A 21,161-nucleotide genomic window follows, 5' to 3' on the forward strand; every position below is an offset into this window, starting at 1 on the left:
TTTCACCTCTCTCATTCCTAATTTTATTTATTTGAGATTTCTCTCTTCTTTTCTTGGTGAGTCTGGCTAAGGGTTTGTCGATTTTGTTAATTTTTTCAAAGAACCAACTCTTTGTTTCATTGATCCTTTCTACTGTCTTTTTTGTTTCAATATCATTTATTTCTGCTCTTATTTTTATTATTTCCCTCCTTCTGCTGACTCTGAGCTTTGTTTGTTCTTCTTTTTCTAATTCTGTTAGGTGTCGTTTGAGGTTGCTTATGTGAGCTTTTTCTTGTCTAGTGAGGTGAGCCTGTATTGCAATGAATTTCCCTCTTAGGACTGCTTTTGCTGCATCCCAAATGATTTGGTATGTCGTGTTCTCATTTTCATTTGTCTCCAGATAATCCTTGATTTCTTCTTTAATTTCTTCAATAATCCATTGTTTGTTCAGAAGCGTGTTGTTTAGTCTCCACATTTTTGCACCTTTCTCTGCTTTATTCTTGTAGTTGATTTCTAGTTTCATAGCATTATGATCATAAAAGATGCTTGATATTATTTCAACTCTCTTGTATTTATTGATGCATGCTTTGTTTCCCAAAATATGGTTTATCCTTGAGAATGTTCCATGCGCACTTGAGAAGAATGTGTAACCTGCTGTTTTTGGATGAAGTGTTCTATATATATCTATTAAGTCCATCTGGTCTAATTTTTCATTTAATTCTATAATTTCCTTGTTGATTTTCTGTCTGGATGTTCTGTCCATTGGTGTTAATGGTGTGTTGAGGTCCCCTACTATTATTGTATTTTTGTTAAGGTCTTCTTTTAGTTCTGTTAAGAGTTGCTTTACATATTTTGGTGCTCCTGTGTTGGGTGCATATATATCTATAAGTGTTATGTCTTCTTGGTGGAGAGTCCCTTTTATCATTATATACTGTCCCTCTTTGTCTTTCTTTATCTGTTTTGCTTTGAAGTCTACTTTGTCTGATATTAGTATAGCAACACTTGCTTTCTTTTGTTCATTATTAGCTTGGAATATTGTTCTCCATCCCTTCACTCTGAGTCTGTGTTTGTCTTTGGGGCTGAGGTGTGTTTCCTGGAGGCAGCATATTGTTGGATCTTGTTCTTTGATCCATCCTGCCACTCTGTGTCTTTTGATTGGGGAGTTCAGACCATTTACATTTAGAGTGATTATTGAGATGTGGGGGCCTACCACTGCCATTTTATGTCTTGTTTTCCAGTTTACTTCAATTTCCTTTGTTTCTCGTCCCATAGTTTAATCTGTTCTGATGGAGAGCTGCTACTCTCTGTTGTTGTCCTTCTACTTATCTCCTTTGCTCTTGGTTTTGTAGGCCCTTCCCTTTTTTTGATTTTTCAGGAATGAGGGTTTTCCTGAGCATTTCCTGAAGAGGAGGTTTTGTGGCAATGAACTCCCTTAATTTTTGTTTATCTGGGAAAGTTTTTATTTCTCCATCGCATTTGAAGGATATTTTCGCGGGGTAGAGAATTCTCGGTTGTAGGTTTTTGTCCTTCAAATTTTTGAATATATCATTCCACTCTCTTCTAGCCTGTAAAGTTTCTGCTGAGAAATCTGCTGACAGCCTGATGGGGGTTCCTTTGTAGGTTAATTTCTTCTGCTTGGCTGCCCTTAGTATTTTCTCCTTGTTGCTGACTTTTGCTAGCTTCACTACTATATGCCATGGGGTTGGTCTTCTTGCATTGATAAAGTTTCGAGATCTATTGGCTTCTGACACATGAAGTTCCGTCTCTCTCACTAGGTTTGGGAAGTTCTCAGCCATTATTCCTTTGAATAGGCTTTCTGCCCCCTCCTCCCTCACTTCTCCCTCAGGTATACCTATAATCCTTACGTTGCATCTCCTAAATGCATCCGATAATTCTCGGAGAGTTTCTTCATTTCTTTTTAGTCTTACTTCTCTCTCCTCCTCTGCCTGCAGCATATCTATATTCCTATCTTCCAAATCGGTAATTCTTTCCTCCATATTATCGGCCCTACTGTTCAGTGCGTCTAGATTTTTCTTAATCTCCTCTATTGTGTTCTTCATTTCCAGTATTTCTGTTTGGTTCTTCTTTATAGTATCAAACTCTTTTGTGACATAGCTCCTGAACTCGTTGAGTTGTCTATCTGAATTCTCTTTTAACTCATTGAGTTTTTTAATGATGGCTGTTTTGAAGTCGTCATCATTTAGGTTACATATTTCACTTTCTTTGGGAATGTTTTCTGTGTATTTGTTATTTTCCTTCTGTTCTGGAGATTTAATATATTGTTTCATATTGCTTGATGTTGTAGATTTGTTCCTCTGCATAGAGATAGAGTTTAGTTACTCCTTCCACTTGTTTCTACTGGTGTGGTGGGGGAGCAGCTGTTTATACTGCACTATCCAGGAAGCCTATCAGCTGTTGCTAACTGGGCCTGGGCCCCTCCTCGTAGTCACAGTGGTCCTGTGGGTTCCCTCTTCAGCTGTGGGAGCTGTCACGGCGGGGGGGGAGGCTTCAGGCTGCTGGTGCCTACTGTTGCAGACCACCTAGACGTGCTCCCTCCTTGGGGTCTGCCACGGTGTTATGGGCTTTTCCAGCAGCCAGGGGTAGGATCACTTATATTTGCAGCTCTGTCACTGTCAGCACCCACAAAATCTCACTTGTCCATTATGGGTCACAGCAGAGCTATTGGCATCTTCTGCAGTATGTGGTTAGCTCGCCTAGCTATGCTACTTTTGTCCCGAGGTCTTCTAGCCTTGTGGCTGCCGGATGGGTGCTCTCTATTAGTGGTGTGCAGAGGCTTTCGCTGAGGCTGTTGTGAGACTGAAGGGTTTCCCCCTAGGCTACGGAGCCTGGTTGCTGGAGCTCCACCCAGTCTCAGTTCTCTCCCCCAGGATCTTGGGGAGCCCTTTGCCCTGTCTCGGGGACAGCTGGAGACTTTGATTTCAGTGGCAGCTGGCCAGCTGCTGCCCTGCCTGGTATTTTTCTCTCTGGGACCCTCCCAGTGTTGTGGATGCTGGGAAGAGCCTCTCCGCTAATGGCATGTAGGGGCTTTGCCTGCTGCCGGGGTGGAACTCTGAGGTCTCCTCCCCAGTCCACGGAGCCGGTCATTGGAGGACCACCCAGCCCCAGTCCTCTCCCAGGATATCTCCGGCAGTCCCGAGCCCTGCCCAGCAGTCAGTGGGGCAGGGAGTGGTAGCTGGCAGTCCGCCGCGCTGTTTGGGATTCTTTCCGGGGCCTTCCCGGCATTGTGAATGTTGGGCGGGACCTCTCCGCTAATGGCAGGCAGAGGCTTTTGTCCGCTGCCTGGCCTGAGTTCTGGAGCTTCCCCCCAGGGCCGTGGAGCTGGCCGCTGGAGCTCCACCCAGCCCCAGTCCTCTCCGAGGGGATCTCCGGCAATCCTGTGCCCTGTCCGGCAGACAGTGGGGTGGGCAGTGGCAGCCGGTGGGCTGCCGTGCCACTTGGGACTCTCTCCGGGACCCTCCAGGCACCGTGGACACCTGGCGGGGCCTCCCCGCCAATGGCGGGCAGAAGCTCTCTCTGCGGACTCAGGTGTGCAACTCTGAAGCCTCCCTCTGCATTTAGGTGGAATTGCGGGGGGCTTAGGTGGGGTTCTGGTCACCTGTTTCCACCGTCGCTCCTCCGGTGTGCGCTCTCTCCTGCCCTAGGTGTGTGCCGATGCTCTGGGGGCATCCGCTGAAAGAAAGCTGCTTGCAGGTACTAGGCTGCTCGGTCCGGGTCGGACAATTTCCCCCCTATCTCCACATCCTCCCGGAGGGAAGTCCGGCTGCCTTCCGATGTATAGCTGCCTGGGTCTCTCAGGTGTCCCGAGATGCTGTATGGATATCCCTTGTTGAGCGACGAATGTCCAATTTGTTGCAGACTCGAAGGGGGAGAGACAAAGAGGACTACTCACACCGCCATCTTGGATCTTCTCCCCACAGCTTGACTTTCTTAATGAAGGAATCAGTGTTTTAATTCATACTCTGATCCTTCCTTGCTAATCTGGTACCCTACTCCAGGGTATTTTCCTGTTGCAGCTGTGCCATCAAAACGTACTTTACAGAATTCTTAAACTCTAACTGCATTTGTTGACAATATAATCTTTCATGGTTGTGCCCACTTCAGAGTTTTTTGTTTGTGAACAGAGAAGCAGCAAAAAATTCTTCCTTTATATCACCATTGTTTTCAAATTGCACATCTTAGCAATCTCTGTGTATTTATCAAGTTGCAATGAAAAATACTTTGCTGGCTTTATTTTTCTATTCCTCTTCGCAAGAGGTTCACCCAATATTTCCAGACAAATATCTTTGATGCAGTATTTCACCAATGACATGTACTCCTATGATTTTTTTGTCTTAGTAACCTCATGTACTACTTTATAAGAAGACTGAACGGTAGTAATATTTGTATGGGAGATATTGAATGTCTGCTATTGTTGGCTTTTTTAAAGTAACAGGTTTACTGAGATGTAATTCATAAGCCATTTAAAGTATACAATTTAGTGGGTTTTAGTATATTCACGGAATTGTGCAAGATCACCACTATCTAGTTCCAGGAAATTGTCCTTACTCCAAGTGAAACCCCATACCTATTAGCAGTCACTCCCCATTTCTTTCCTCCATCTCTTGGCAACCACTAAGCTGCTTTCTGTCTCTACGGATTTACCTATTCTGGTCATTTCAAATAAATGGAATCATATAGTCTATAGCATTTCCCACTTCTGACACCAAGTATGTGGGGGTTTTTTTCCCCATGCCAACCAATTTTCCAACTCCCTCGATGCTAACTTGATGTCCTACAATTCAATTCATTTCTGACACTAACTACCTGGAGATCCCACAGGTTAAGGGCTAAGTCCTACAAGACCACCCCTGTTTCAGATGCCAGTCCTAAGTCCTAGGTCACCACCTCTACTTCTGACCAACCAGCTGTAAATCGGGGGTTCCTACCATCCCCATTAGCAATAACTTGCTAGAACAGCTTGCGGGTCTCACTAACAAAACAAAAACAAAACACAAAACAAAGACAGTAAGGTTTGTTTTGCATATTACGGTGAAAATAAAGTAAATTTTCCTTCCTTAATTTAGCTAATAATATTAAACCATATATTTTTGAAGTTAATTAAAATCTGAAATGATTATAAATTTGGGAGTAGCTTAACTGGGTGGGTTCTGGCACAGGATCTCTCATGAAGAGGTTGCAATCAAGCTGTCAGCCAGGGCTGCAGCCATCTGCAGATTGAAGGCTGCCTAGAGCTGGAGGATATGCTTCCAAGATGGCTCACTCACATGCCTGTTGGCAGGAGGCCCCGGCTCCTCACCTCATGGCCCTATCCACAGGGATGTGTGAATGTCCTCGACATTTCAGTGGATTCCCTCCAAATCAAGTGATCTAAGAAAGAGAACAAGGGTAAAGTTGCAATTCCTTTCATGACCAGGTCTCAGAAGTCACAAACCATCATGTCTGCTATATTCTGCTCGTGAGAAGTAAGTCCACGAGTCCAGCCCACACTCAAGGAATTAAGGGTGGGGAGGCAATTAAGCTCCACCTCTTGAAGGGACATGTATCAAGGAGTTTGTGGACATCTTTTACAACTACCACACTAGCTGACAGTGGGAGGCCTCAGTTCCTACCATGTGGGCCTCTCCATAGGACTACTTGAATGTCCTCATGACGTGGCAGCTGGCCTTCTGTTACCGAACCTGAAGTGAGTTCACTCACCCGTTGCACAGCAAGCCAATCTCTGACACCGGGTGTGGTGGAAGAAAGTAGGAATTTTATTTTGCACAGCGCTGAGCAAGGAGAGAGGGCAGCTAATGCTTAAATCCCAAACTCCTCAAAAAAGCTAAAAGGAAGGGTTTTTATTTGGGGTTTTAGGTAGGGGAGGGGGAGCATATGGCCTTGCTGGACGGAGCTTTCCCACCAGCCTGTCTTTGGCCTGGAGACACTTGCAGAGAGGAGGGAGCTCATGACCTTGCTGGTCAGCAGCTTTCCCACCAGTCTGTATCTCTTTGTGGGGAGGAGATAGTCTAGGTGCTTGTCCTTGATGGTGTCTGTCTCCATGGAGCATAGTGGATTCTGGAGCCAGGAAGCCAGAGAGTAAGCAGGGAATGAGTGTTTTGGTTTTAACCCCATATATGCTGGGTTTAGTGTGGGGACACTGATATCAGGGTCGATATCAACTCCCCCCTATTTTATGTCCGTCCCTCAATCTTGAGGGATTTGGGGTGGTGACCAATCTAGCTACTTCCTGCTGAAATGGAGTGTAGGTTGTTTCATCTCATTGAACCAGTCTTTTAATAAGGCAGTGATGCTGGTGGGCTCCTGAAGGTGGGCCTGTATCATGTAAGTAAGTAACCAGGTATTTAATAAGAAGTTTTTCTAGAGAAACAAAAAGAGAAGAACAAGGTTAATGATTGGAGCAAATTATAAACCAGTTTCTGAGCCCGGGGGCAGCCAATCAAGATTTCTAGAAGTCAGGGTCGAAGAATCTTTTGCAGTTTGAAATGTCTCTCATGGTGTCATCGGGCACTCAGGTGGCTTTTTGAGTGGCTTACACAGCAGTAGACATGAATCTCTCTTAAGTTTATATTGGGTCTTCCACCTTCCGTTTGTAAGGCTTTAGGAAAAAGGGCAGATTTAGTTTTCAGTGACTCCAAATGAAAATAATGGGAACAAAAAAACCCTGAAAATGTCAATTTGGAGGTTTTTAGCCAGATATTTCAGAAGACTAGAAGAATTCAAAATCCAGTCCAGTTAACAGAAGTGAAACAAAATTTCAAAGACAATTGAAAAAACTAAAATCCAATATTTATAAACATGTATTATAGTTTCTGTTGAAACATAATCTTCCTCCCTAAAATCACCCTCAATTTCACTAGATATAGCCAAATTAAGACTAACTGGTTTGCACAATGTTTAGTTTTAATAAGTTTGGCATAATTATTTACATAAGTACAGCAAGAATAGTAATTGATCATATAGGCTCTTTTAAATCTGCTTTGCTGGAACCTTATAAGGAATCTCAGGTTGAACTTTAAAGGTCTCTCAAGGAAAGCCAAGCAAAGGACCTGTTATCAGATTCTGCCTGCAGTACCTGCAGATTTGGGCGAATCCCTCTCTTCGTGAGGTTCCCCAAAATACTGAGGTTCCTTGTACCTGCCAGAGGGAGCGACATTCTTTGCTCAACCTTACCAGGTTACAGAACCCATAAGCACAGTACTAGGCCAATATTTCCAAGTGGCTTTATTCCAGAATGTCAACCTTCATTCCTCAAAAGCTGTTGTGTTATATCCAAGCCTGTATGTTTTTTTTAAATATGTTATTCCAGTCGAAGTCTTGGTAATATAACCAGTGTTTCCAATTGTGTCCTGTTAAAAGAAGAACAGATTCTTATTGTACTTATGCAAACAACCATATTGCCATAAGAATAAGAATACTTACTTATCAGAAGTTTTTGTGTTTTGGGGGGCTCAGATAGGGAGGAAAAAACAAATGCTTCAATTTTGTTTATAAATTGTTGTAAGTCATAGTTCTTTAAGAGAAGAGAGAAAAAGGTTTTCTTAACTCTGAAAAAAGCAAAACATCAAAAAATCAGCAATATCTCAATCAAAAAGTCATAAAAATTATAATCATCCCTATCAGTTTATTCTGTCCTCTGTAATTGGTTCTTGATCTTAATCTGTCAGCAGTTTGTGAGGTCATCAGTTTCTCTGTTGGAGTTCTGTAATTTTTACTCAGTTTGGTTTTACAATCTGAACGTTTACTGGAAATCTGTATTCTAGAGTGTCAGAGTCCTTTCCATGAATTTCTCTGAAGATGAAACATATTTGCAAAAACATCAAAGTAAAATAGCCACTGTTCATAAATAACAAAACATTCAAAAATGGTAATTGACAAAGGCATTTGACCATATCTGTGATATATAACATGTTGAGATAATAACTAGGATTATAGCTGACAATCAGAACAGATCAGATAATTTTTAAAATATTTATATCAATAACACTCATTTACATAATACCATTTAAGAAAGTTTATCATTACTTATTTGACAATGATTCTCATGTAATTTAACATACAAAATAAGCCTTATTAGTTTAGCTTTTTTTTTTTTCAATAGGAAGAGAGCAAATTTCTCTGAGAAGTCCCAGGAGCCCTCTGAAAATCCCCAGAGAAACTCTCCCTCTTCTTCCAGGTCAAAAGAAAGCTTTTGTTCGATACTTGAATATTAGTGTCAGGGGGAAGCTTGTCAAAAATATTAAAAGCTTTAAAACATTTGTTTAGATAGGAAACAAAGTTCACTGCAAAACTATGTTCAGGCATTCAAAGTGACAACAGAAACAGTCAAGGGGAAACAGAGTTAAAATAGTCAAAAAAAAAAGCCTTTTTATAATCTTTTTATCAAGAGCAGATTAAAAATTTAGGAAAATTAACCTTTTAAGAAAGAGGAAACCAAGTTTTAATTTTGTACCACTTTACTTTTGACATATAAGTGTATTTACTTAATTGGATTTACTTTAATCCTGGACAAATTGATCATACATAAATCCCTTTAGGGCTTTACTTTTACAAACCTTTGGTTACTTTTTTACATTCAGAATTTGTCCCAGCACTTTAGGACAAATTTATCTTTCTCAACTCAAGAAACAAAAATATTTCCATTCTTTATATCTTTTTACTGAAAACATATATTTTACTTTCCTTGAATACAGACCTTTTGGAAATATACGTTTTCTCATAGAAAATTTCTCAGCATACATAAAACATGTTTATTAATAAACCAAAGCACTTTTTAGTCTCTTTGATATAAGAAACCAAAGGCAGACAAATATATGCTCAGTAGTTAACCTTTAATATTTTATCTTATGTGGCAATGACCTAGATACCCAATAAACTGTTATTATTTAATTTAACTTAGTAAAACTATAAAATTAAGTTTCCAAAAAGATTTTGGAAGCTGTTTTTTAAGTATTCAGACTATAAAACATAATTATTGTACTTAAAACTCTTACCCAGTTTTAACAATTACTCTTAAAAACTTCATGTGACATTACAGCAGTGAAGTATTATCCTCAGTTGTTTTAAGTACATATATCACAATATAATTATTATACGTATAATTATATATATATATTTATTTAGTTTACCTGTTCTTAACAATTATATTTAGATCGTCTACAAAAACTCCGTGAGACATTAAACAAAATTAGCTATTATACTGAGTTATGAGTTTTGCTGATAAATTTTGTAACAGAGATGACATGAGCTCATTTGACCAGTAAACCCAGGCTGTATGTCTGCATTGTAGCCAATGCTCATAACTTTGAGGACACGTTCATTTTAAATGAAACCAGCAAGCTTAAACAGGCTTTCCTTCATCAAAGATCATTTTATATCATGTTAAATGACTTTGTCTCTTAGAAGTTTTTGCATATTCATTAAAGACTACATTCCATTATGAGAGATTTTGAATCCTTTTCTGAAAGGGGTTTGCATAATGGTCATTACAATCCAAATTATCTCAAAAGTTTACTTATTTTTACTCACTCAATTTTAGATCAGGAATTTTGGGGGAGTTGAAGCGAGGCTCAGCTTGCTGAGAAGCTCAGCAAGAGAGTAGACAAAAGCAGCAGATTTGGGTTCTGGCTGCTGGCATGTTTAATTATTTAATTATTTTCTCTTAAAGAGGCAGTAAAGTATTTCTAATTTTATTTAGAAGCCTCAAAAGATTAAAGCAGACTCCCCGTTGTTGCACCTGGCTTTTCCAATTGCATACATCAGTTTGCGTGAACTGAAATTGGCCTGTTTAAGTATATCAATTTTTACAAAACTTTATCTTACTTTTACTAACCCTTATATTTTTAATTATAACTTACGTTAGAATTCTACTAACAAGTTTTGGTATTACAATATCGTTCAGGGGAAGCATTCCCAGTTAGACATAACATTTATTCCCAAAGAAAACATCCAGGCAAAGTTGAATAACCTCTTCATATAATATTAGCTTAAACATTTTAATTTTTATAGTCTTATTAATCTTAGTAGCCTAACTGTTGCCCCAAACAATTGTTGGTCAGGTTTCTCACTCTGATTTTTGCGTCCTGACCTTTTACATTTTTCAAACTGGGGTAAATAGAACAGGTTTGTCTGATGTCCTTTAATGTTGGGGAGCCAATAGGCGGGTCCCTTTAGCCCATCCAACCTTAGGCAGTGTTTTATTAAAAGCTTTGTTTTAACTTCATTCATATCTGTTCCATTTATCCCATTGAGATGAGTCCTGTGACTCTTCCCTTCCTAATTTCTCTTTGTTAACTTAACATTTTTATTAGCATCTGTAAGACTACAAGAAGCTGAGATCCCAAGTTTGATTAAGTTCTTAAGACTAGTCATTATAGTTTCCTCTTAATTTGGTCTTTTCGTAGGTACCAATAAAACAGTTGTTGATCATAAGAGCTCTCTAAAAAGTTTCCCAACTTGAGGATTCATCTTTTCTCTCTCTGGAGTCTAAAGAATATTGTGGCCAAGTAGTGTTACAAAAGAAAATCATCCCTCTTTAGACATTGGCTTATAGCTATAGGTCGACCATCAGCCAGTTTTTCCCAAGGGGCTCTTAGGTGGAATAGATGCAGCATCTCCCATGTTAACACTTTTAAAAGGACAGACAAACAGACAGACAACAAATACCAAACAAGCACGCATTCCCAAAAACCCTCGGCCACAAATGGAAGCCAAAACAAAGACCAAAACCAAAAACCAAAGAGCTTCCAGTCCCAGCTTAGTCCGTGTCCTACACTCGGGGGCTCCCAACAAATGAAGACCCGCCATGCAGATCTTCCCAGATGGGCAAGGACAAGGGGCCTCGGTTGTGCACACCCGGGGGACTCACCAACACCTGGCCGGGGCGTCGCGGTGACTTCAAATCAAACGGAGCCCAGAGGGCTGCCAAGGTACCCATTATTTCCGGCCAGTCCTGTTGGAAAAGGTTAACACAAGGACAAAGACAAAAACTACCAGCTACTTACAAGAGACGTCTTCCTAAGTCCTAAACCTAGTTTCTTCCACCACCAAAGCAAAAGCGCCGTGGGCCAACAATGTCTGGCTAGCAGCCAGTCACTTGGGGCTGTCCCTGAGACAAGGGGCTCAGGCAGCTGCAGGACAGCTTCCAAGAGAGGCCTTTAGCCAGAGGCTGGTGTGCCACAGGCGAGACGTCCACCTGGGACATGGTCCCATCTGGGTCGCCAAATTGTTACCGAACCTGAAGTGAGTTCGCTCACCTGTTGCGCAGCAAGCCAATCTCTGACACCGGGTGTGGTGGAAGAAAGTAGGAATTTTATTTTTGCACAGCGCTGAGCAAGGAGAGAGGGCAGCTAACGCTCAAATCCCAAACTCCTCGAAAAAGCTAAAAGGAAGGGTTTTTATTTGGGGTTTTAGGAAGGGGAGGGGGAGCATATGGCCTTGCTGGTCGGAGCTTTCCCACCAGCCTGTCTTTGGCCTGGAGACACTTGCAGAGAGGAGGGAGCTCATGACCTTGCTGGTCAGCAGCTTTCCCACCAGTCTGTATCTCTTTGTGGGGAGGAGATAGTCCAGGTGCTTGTCCTTGACGGTGTCTGTCTCCATGGAGCATAGTGGATTCTGGAGCCAGGAAACCAGAGACTAAGCAGGGAATGAGTGTTTTGGTTTTAACCCCATATATGCTGGGTTTAGTGTGGGGAAACTGATATCAGGGTCGATATCACTTCCACAGAGCAAGTGATCCAAGAGAGAACGAGAAGAATTCACAATGTGTTTTATGGCTTAACTTCAGAAATTACACTTTGTCATTTCTGTAATATCCTGTTGGTTACACAGGTCAGCCTTATTCAGTGTGAGAGGGTACTAAATAAGGGCATGTGTCCCAGGAAGCAGGGATCATTGGGGGACGTCCTGGATGCTGGGACCCAAAAGAAGTGTGGGGACCTGAAATTGGCCACCCCAAGATATGTCTCTTTGGCATCAGGATTATTTGAGGCTGATTGCTTTTGATAAACTGGGACAGGGAAGGAGGCTCTGAGGAATGGAATTTGCCCTTTGTTGGGACACCTTTGCATTTGTAGGGTAAATCTCCATCTGTAGGGGGTGCCTCCCTCTCTGTACCAGGAAGAAGAAGGGAGATGGCCTTCTCTCTGGAAGCTCTTAATCAATACCAAAGGCAAGGACTTAAATCTGCATTTTATTGTGCTCCTCTGGTAACCTCCTGTAACTGACTTCCCTCCCCCTCCCAACTTTGGCATTTCTTTAAGGATTAAGCATCTTTCCTTAGGCTAGGAACTGATTGCTGCACTCACCTGTGACCGCCCAGCTCCAGACAATAGACTTGCCTCCTGCTAGGCCCACCGAGATAGCAGACCCACTACCTACTGTGTCCATCAAGCACTGTGCCCAACAGGGCAATCTTGTGACTATTGTGAGAGGGACATTTCAACCATATGTGAAACACCCTGTTTTGGGGTATACAACCGCTCTGTGCACCCCACTTCTTTGGTGCCCTTTCTTCCTTCGGGAAGAAAGGCCCCGGGCCATGGTTCCTCATAAAGCTTTGTTTAATTTTCTCTTGCTATTCTGTCTCATGTGAATTTAATTCGTTCTCCGGCCAGACGAACCCCCATTTGGGGAGAGGAAATGTCCTCCTCCCCTACAGAAGCAATAACTGCTTCTTCCAGGGCATGCTGGAGAGGGCTCCAAAAATGAAGTGACATGAGAGGTAGGCTTTTGGGGTCCCACAGACTTAGATAAAAATGACAAGTACCAGAGAAGTTATCTAGTCTATCCTTGACTTTGTAGGGAGGAAGACTTTTCCTCTACCTAAATGTGGGTTCGTCTGGCTGGAGAACGAATTAAATTCACATGAGACAGAATAGCAAGAGAAAATTAAACAAAGCTTTATGAGGAACCATGGCCCGGGGCCTTTCTTCCCGAAGGAAGAAAGGGCACCAAAGAAGTGGGGTGCACAGAGTGGTTGTATACCCCAAAACAGGGTGTTTCACATATGGTTGAAATGTCCCTCCCACAATAGTCACAAGATTGCCCTGTCGGCACAGAGCTTGATGGACACAGCAGGTAGTGGACTGCTATCTCGGTGGGCGTAGCAGGAGGCAAGTGGATTGTCTGGAGCTGGGCGGTCACAGGTGAGCACAGCAATCAGTTCCTAGCCTAAGGAAAGATGCTTAATCCTTAAAGAAATGCCAAAGTTGGGAGGGGGAGGGAAGTCAGTTACAGGAGGTTACCAGAGGAGCACAATAAAATGCAGATTTAAGTCCTTGCCTTTGGTATTGGTTAAGAGTTTCTAGAGAGAAGGTCATCACCTTTCTTCTTCCTGGTACAGAGAGGGAGGCACCTTTACAGATAGAGATTTACCTTACAAATGTAAATGTGTCCTAAGGAAGGGCAAGTTCCATTCCTCAGAGCCTCCTTCCCTGTCCCAGTTTATCAAAAGCAACCAGCCTCAAATAATCCTGATGCCAAAGAGACATATCTTGGGGTGGCCATTTCCAGGTCCCTACAACTTGAAGACAGAAAGAAAGAACTAGGACAGGTGCCAGGAATGTCCACTTTTCACTGCCTTTGATGCTAATTCTACCTTTGCTCAGGATCTTTCTAAAGTGGCTGCAGGTCTCACAATACCAATTAGATCAGGCGGCGTTTCTTTAATAACAGGTATTAAGTACTTGATGAAACGCAGTGGCCATTAGAAGCTACTCTTTCTTCTCTTTTGTAATTAGGATGTGAACTTCCTTAGGGTGATTGGGAGAAATGAGATGCAGCAGCCCCCACCTCCACTCCTGTCATTGTTTTTGCATTCAAATCACAAAGTCTCTACCAAGGAGCCTTTTAAAGCTTTTACATTTTTGGTAGGAGAGAGGACAAGAGCAGTGGGAAGCTCAGCAGATCTTTAAAATAGAAAATTTTCCATTTCCCTCAGAAAACAAAAAATATCTCCTGAGTTATAAGTTAGAGGTCTTTGTTCTCTCTTGTGTTTTTTTCTAAAAAGCTTTGGGATCATCACAATGCTGCATGTGGTCATTTCACGTCTATTCTTTTAATTTTGTTGTAAACTTTACATATTTCCCCAAAAGAATATTCTATAAACAATCATAACAAAAATAAATACAAAGAACTGACCATTTAAGGAGAAACAGGGTGAGAAGCCTCATCTTTGTCCTGAGAGAGTTTTCCTTTTCCTCCTGCGTGGCCAATAACGCACTCGGTCAGAGAGCACTCACTGCAGAAAGCCACAGGCTCAAAGCAACTCGAGAGGCCAGCCTTCCTTTACAGCTGGGTACCTCTGGACAGTCCAAGCCAGGTACCAGCCTTCGCTGAGCAGTGAACTCAGCGCAACTGGCCTGCGCTGGGCACAGAGGTGTCCCACGCCTTGCTGTGCCTCCTGACAAATAAAAATGGCAAGTAATAGGATATATTGGAATATATGAGGAAGCCATTTGGTGTAAACCTAATTCGGCCTGACCTTGTCTTTCCAAAAGGGCCTGAGGGAGGCTGTTGAGCATGCATGTATATCTGCTTTAGAGATTCCCTATGGCAAGAACAAAGGCCCTTGAGATAAAGGTGCAACTTCCCTCCCCCTCCCAAGGTTGGCATCTCCTTAAAGATTAAGCATCTTCCCTTAGGCTAGGAACTGATTGCAGCACTCACCTGTGACCACCCAGCTCGAGGCAGCAGACCTGCCACCCTGCTGTGTTCACCGAGACAGTGACCTACCTGCTGTTTCCATCAATCGCTGTGCCAACAGAGCAGCCTCGTGACTATTGTAAAAGGGACATTTCAATCATATGTGAAACACCCTCTTTGAGGATATATAACCACACTGTGTACCCCCACTTCTTTGGAGTGCTCTGTTCCTTTGTGGAAAGACTCTCCCAGGTTATAACCCTAAGATTTAAGCTCAGAATAAACTCGCCCAAATTTTCATTTATAGATTGGTTATGGATTATTTTCGTCGACACTCCTTTGCTTTTTCCTCTCACAGGATTAAATACTATGTACTGGGCATCTACTCTGTGCCTGTGCTTTATATTCATTTTCCCTCTTCCTCCCCAAACCCTGCAAAGTGGTATCATGAGCCCCATTTTACTGTTAAGTAAAGTAAGGGTCAGGGAGTACATCAGTCAGGAATCTTTCTTTTGCCAAAATTAAAAACTCAATTCAAAATGGCTTAAGCAAAAAGGGTGTTTATTGGCTCACATAACCAAAAAACAAAGCACATGGACCTGCAACTAAGATATACAACTATGTACAGGAGGGAATTTGGGGAGATAAAGCAGAAAAAAAACAACAGCAAAAAAAAAAAAAAAGCACGTGATGGGCTTCAGGCACAGCTGGATCCATGTGCTCATGTGAGCCACCAACGCCCCTCATTTCATGTTTATTCTTTTATTTTGTTATAAACTTTACAAATTTCCACAAAGGAATAGTCTATAAACAATAACAATAACAAAAATAAGTACAAAGAACTGTCTAGGTAATGAGAAAAAAGATGTTGCCCTCTGCCCCTTGTTTTTGTACTCCCTGCAGGCAGGCTGTTCCTTCGTGGTGTTGGGGGGATGGTTGAGACAACCAGATACACTACATTTCATGTAGCGTGGCAGCTGTGGAGGTGCCCCATTTGGATCTCCCTTCTAAAATAACTTGCCATTCAGCTGCAAGGAGCACCATTGACTGACAGCCTGCAGCTGTACCACCTTCAGAATCCATGCCTTTCCTGGCCAAATACCAGCCAATGACTGCATATGGTAGGGGTACTAGGGCCTTGTCAATTCTGCCCAATACATGAGTCCTCTAATGGACAGTCTTTGCTCCAGGGAGTCCAGAGGCATTGGCTGGGATTGGCTGAGAACATTAAATCTGATTGTGCTCTGAGGCTCCCTGTTCATCATTCACAGGCATTGCCCTCTCTCCTAAACAAAGCTCTTGTACTCCAAAAAGTCCATCTTTGGAGACAGAGATAAAAGTCCATCTCAGCATCTTCCTCCTTCAGGAGTCAACAGACACGTCACATCTCACAGGCTCCCATCCCCCTTGAGACAGAGATCCCTGCTCCACCACCTCCCTTTGGACGCCCTTGGACTGATCTTCAGTGCGCTCTTCCAGCTCCCAGCGCCTTCGGCTGTGCACAGCTGGTGCTCTCAGTGCCCCACAGTTAGCACTTCATCCTCACTGGACGTGTAGACCGCCCAGCGCCTGGAGTGAATGCCCGGCTTCCTCTCCTCCCCTCCCACCTGACCGGTCACGGGCAAGTCGAGAGCCTCACTGCTAAGCCTCTGCCTCCAGGCAGACCTTCTGAGACAGGATCGACCCTCCGAAGTTCCCTTCCAGGATCAGGCTGAAGCTACCATCCCCAGGACTTTGCCTGAAATCATGCCTCGCCTGGCTTTCTCACCTTCTCTGCCCTGTTTGTCCCACTCTACTTCCCGTCTGCGCTGGGAGTGCTTCCTTAATAAATCACTGAGACTTAAACCCTCCTCTTAGGGTGTGCTTCTCAGGAACCCAACCAAGAACCAGCAGCTGAGGCCTCAGCACCTGTCAAGTGGTCCTCTCCTCCGGAGTAGCTCCTGCTGGGGCCTCTCTGTCTTTTTCTCCATCAGGCCTGCTGGCGGTAGTGGCTTCCTACTGTCTCTAACTCTAGCGTGCCTCTCCCATCTTGACTGTTTCTTAGTCCCTTCCCGATCCTTTGTGAGTAGCCCTCATTAAACTCTCCCGAGTCAGCCCTTTGGAGTGTACTGCCTGTTTCCTGCCAGAACCCTGAATTGTAAATATAACCATCACAGGGTTATTGTTTAAAATTATCTCTCTCTCTCTCTATCTATCCATCCATCCACCCATTCGTCCATTCCTACCTGGATATCTAATCTGTTTATCTATGAAATTCATAGTACCCTAGAGTTTTGGAGTGAAACACAAGTTTAACACTGTGACATGATTGCCCTTTTCCCCCATCCAGTCAATTTGGCTCTGAGACTGTACATATAAGAAGGTAAATTAGAGATAACACTGAAAGTCTGATTTTGAGGTTTTTCCTGAAATGAAGGCAGAGGTAACGACCTCCTGCCTCTAATTGGCCCTCAAAAGGCCTTCCAGCTGGAAACAGCCAGTAAACAACTTGCAAAAGGTGACATCTGGCACTAGATGGCAGCTGTGACCCACCAGAGCTGTTGCTCACAGAAGCCTTTGATAGTCCCAGCTTGCCTGGCCCTGCAGGTTCAGGATTCACACTTCTGCAAAAGCCAGTTCACCTGCCAGCTCTCCACTCATAAATGAGGTTTGTTGCACATTCCTCCAACACAGTCGCAGTGCGTGGTTTTCCAGCACCTAGGGTACCTGGGCCTCCCTGCCCTGCCAAGACCTGGGAAGGTTCCAGTTTGTATCTCTCTCTACAGGCCCTCCCTCAGTGCATTTGTTGCTAGATACTCAAACACCGATTCAGACCCCAGGGTCTGCGTGCCTTGGGAAGAGTTGTGGAACATAGAGGTTTAGGGAGAATGCCTCCTGGTGCAGGAAATATTGGTGTGTTTGGGCTGTCCTTCCCCCTGGCCAAAGGACCTCCACAATTGCTTTAGCTGGTCTCCCCCACTCCCATTTGGATTTAGCAAGTGAGTGACATTAGTTAAAATAATTGTATTAATAAAGACACTTTTAGTTGCCAGCAACTGAAGCCCTGTGAAAATGAGCTTAAGCCAAATAAAAAGATGGGAGAATTGTTTCATCAACAGCTTTAAGAGCCTTACTTATGTGAATTTAGACACAAATATATCCACATGAGTTTCAGGCATGGCTGGATCCAGGTGCTGCAAAAACAATCATCAGGAATTTATTTGTCTCCATCTATCTCTTCCCTTCTCTCTTGAGCACAAACTCCCAAGTGCTGAAAGAAATGCATGTCTTTCTTTATAGTTCTGTCAAGACTGTCCCAGACTTGGCCTTGGGTCCAAATTCATCCCCAGACTAATTGTGTGGGAGGAGGCCTGGGAGATGACATACCCAATTTGGTAATGTCAAGTGTCCATTGCTAAAAAGAGGCATCGGTCAGGATGAGAATGAGGGAGGCTTGGATTCCCAAGAAAAGAAATCAGGGTACTGTCACCTGAAGAAGGGACACAGGACAAGCCAAGGCAGCAGATGCCCATGACGACCAGGCAGCTGGTTTCCTTTCCTCTTCCACTCACTCACTTATCCATTGACTCATTCAGCACCCCTCGGGGTCTCCTGCCTCAAAGCACCTCCAGCTCTCCCTCTCCATTCCTACCCAGGTAAGAGTCCTGCTCATCCAACCTCTGGGTCCTCCCACCACTCAACCTGCTACCATCCTGTTCTTTTCCTTCAACGCACTGATCAGTTCAAGATTATGTAGTGACATGTGATTATTTACCTGGTGTGTATCTTTCTATTAGATTGTAATCTTCAAGGAGACAAGATTTTGGTGTCACTAGACCCTAGTACAGAGACTGGTACATAGTAGGTACTCAGTACATATTCGTTCATTCATTCTTTTCATACTTTTCTATTAGACAGTGGGGATAGTAAGTCCAATCAGACATGGTCCCTGCCCGGCTTCTACCCTAGTGAGGGAGACAGACAAGTAAATCAATGCTCACATTGCAACTGCAATGCTTTCTCCAAGAACGGTGGGCTCAGGGAGCCTGGGGGAGGAGCATCTACAAACCAGAGGGATCAGGGGAGTTTCCCTGAAGAGTCATGACGCTGGCCTCGCTTTGGGGAGCGAGACGGCACAAGCAAGAGGGAAGGAGGACGCCTCCGAAGCTCGTGGGAGAGCAGGAAATGTGACCAGCCTGGCATATTGGGGGCACTTAGCCTCAGTCTCATGGCATTACCCCTTTGGAACGGGGGTAAGTACCCTGGACTAGGTCTTTCAGCTAAGCCAATGCCTTTCTTTAAAAATAGAAAGAAAATTAAAGGGGGCAATGTCAAAAGTAGAATTTTTTGGACAAAAAACTGGCTTAAAAGAATATGGACAAGCTGTCTGATGACCTCAGCACCTGGGAGGGTGACTGCCACGTAGTAGGCCCTCGATAAACATGTGAATGTCTGGACAAAGATCACGGGAATCAACATGTTTCACTTGAAACAGAGAACAAAGCCAGCCAGGGATGTGGCCTATTAGGAATCCAAGCAGACTCCTAAAGGTACAGAAAGGAAATAAAGGGCAAAAGAAATTACTTTAAAACAGGAAGATTTATATAACCTTGTCTATGTGGAATAAAATGTGCCCAGCTTCACGTGCCATTTGCTGCCAGGATCTGAGCTTGTTACTAAGAAAGGGGTGGGAGGAGACTGTTGACGGAAATCAGATGCCAAGACACAGGCACAGAGGATTCAACAGTGAGCAGTTGGACAAGAAGGCTGGAACACAAGCCTCTTTTGTTTCTCAGGCTTCTCTTAATTGCCATGTTTGAGACCTGGGATTTATGAAGAAAGCACTGTTCAGAAGGACAGTTAACGCTTCATTGCAAAGTTCAATCGCAGTCCCCAGCTTCCCCTCTACTTGCAGCTGAAGTCATCTGCGGGATGGCTGCACGAAGTGAAGAGGAGAGCTAGAAATGGTTTATAAATCAGCGTGTTGGGTCACAAACTGAAGCTGTCAGTGGAATCATGAATCAGAGTCTAAAGTTCTAGGACAATTTTTGTGAATTAAATCTCACCATAGGTTGTCCTTAATGGCATTCCAACAATTGTGCCCTCGTCCCCAGAGCTCCTCAATGCGAACCGCAGCGCAGCATGCAAATGCTTACTGCATGCCAAGAAGGATGAGCTGATGAAAGGGAGTAGTCCAGTCACTGGATCTCACAGTCTTAGGCCAAAGGAATCCTACCCTTTATTCAGTGCTTGCTGTACAGAGCGTTTCCCCTACACTCTCCCCAGGATCATTTAATCTCTATCAATAATGGCAAAGACTTATCTAGATCTCATCCCATACCAATCACCGCTCTAAGTGTTTTGCGCATATTTAGTCAATTTTATGTCACAACAATCTTATGGGGGGTATGCTATCATCCCCCACTTTTCAGATGAGGAAGCTGAGGCCCCAAGATGTTTGGGAACTGCCCAGGGTAATACAACCCTTAAATGGTAAAGCCAATATCAGAACCAAGGCCATTTGGCTCCACAGTCCACACCCTCAACCACCGTGATATGCTGTCTTGTAAGAGGGGGGTGCCATCTAAGCCAGGCTGAGCTGTCCCTTGTCACAGCGCCACTCTCTTAACCATGACTGATTCCCTCCTCCTTCCACTTCATTCAAGAAGCTCTGAAGAAGCGGCTACCTTGACCAGGCATGAGCCAATCGGCACATCAGCATTCCCCCGACCTCAATAATTGGCTCAGGGCTGGGCCTGTGACCTAATCAGAGCCAGGGAGCCATGGGGCACTTTTCCTGGGGCTCCTGGGGAGAAAGAAGTCTTCCATTCTCTCCTGGTTTTGGTGATGGGAGCAGGTGGGAGAAAAGCTGCTACTGTTCTTGTACTGCTGTGAAGGGAGGCTGCTGAGGAGGAGTCAACGAACAAGGAAAGCAGAACGAAGAGAGGGACCCACAGCACAGGATTCCAGGGGCACGGCCAAGAGTGCACACAGTGCAGGGCTTGTGCCATACAGTATAATGGGCCCCCTGCAGTTGGGCAGGGCATATGGCCATGACCCGATTTGAGAGCCCTGAATTCAGCGACTCCTGAAGTGCCAATATATCCCTCTTTAAAAGTCAATGTGAGCCTGGTTTTCTGCAACTTGAATCACAATGCATCCTAACGAAAATAATCTCAATAAACCTTGTGAAAGCTCAACCCGAAAGCCCATTAGTTATCAATGCTATGATGGTAAGCTTGCTGATCAAAGACGAAACCATGACTGAGGGCCCTCACCAAGCTGAAGAACAGAGAAACAGTCAAGTTTCTAAAATTGTCAACCCTTCTCAAGTTTTACATTTTTGCACAAATGGAAGACAAAAACAACATAGATAATCCCCCAAAATAGCTGTTAATGGATTCACTTGCAAAATTGCATTCCCTCTGGTTAATGTTAAAGCGACTTTAAATGCCCCCTCAGCAGGCCAGAGTCATGGATGAGAAGTCTTGTGAAGATGGGGTGAAGTTAGCCAGGCATCAAAAAATAGCCGGAGGACCCGG

General features: G+C 43.7%; 1 long non-coding RNA gene across 1 annotated transcript; it reads right to left on the bottom strand.

Moving 5' to 3' along the window:
* Positions 1-7,206: 7,206 nt before the first annotated feature.
* On the bottom strand, positions 7,207-9,588 carry LOC138923551 (uncharacterized). The gene is made up of 2 exons (XR_011437282.1): positions 9,526-9,588; positions 7,207-7,346 (listed from the first exon to the last, which is right to left on the bottom strand). It is a non-coding gene; the product is annotated as an uncharacterized lncRNA (long non-coding RNA).
* Between the last annotated feature and the right edge of the window lie 11,573 nt (positions 9,589-21,161).

This window comes from Equus caballus, chromosome 3, assembly GCF_041296265.1.
Source record: "Equus caballus isolate H_3958 breed thoroughbred chromosome 3, TB-T2T, whole genome shotgun sequence".
Taxonomy (NCBI): domain Eukaryota; kingdom Metazoa; phylum Chordata; class Mammalia; order Perissodactyla; family Equidae; genus Equus; species Equus caballus.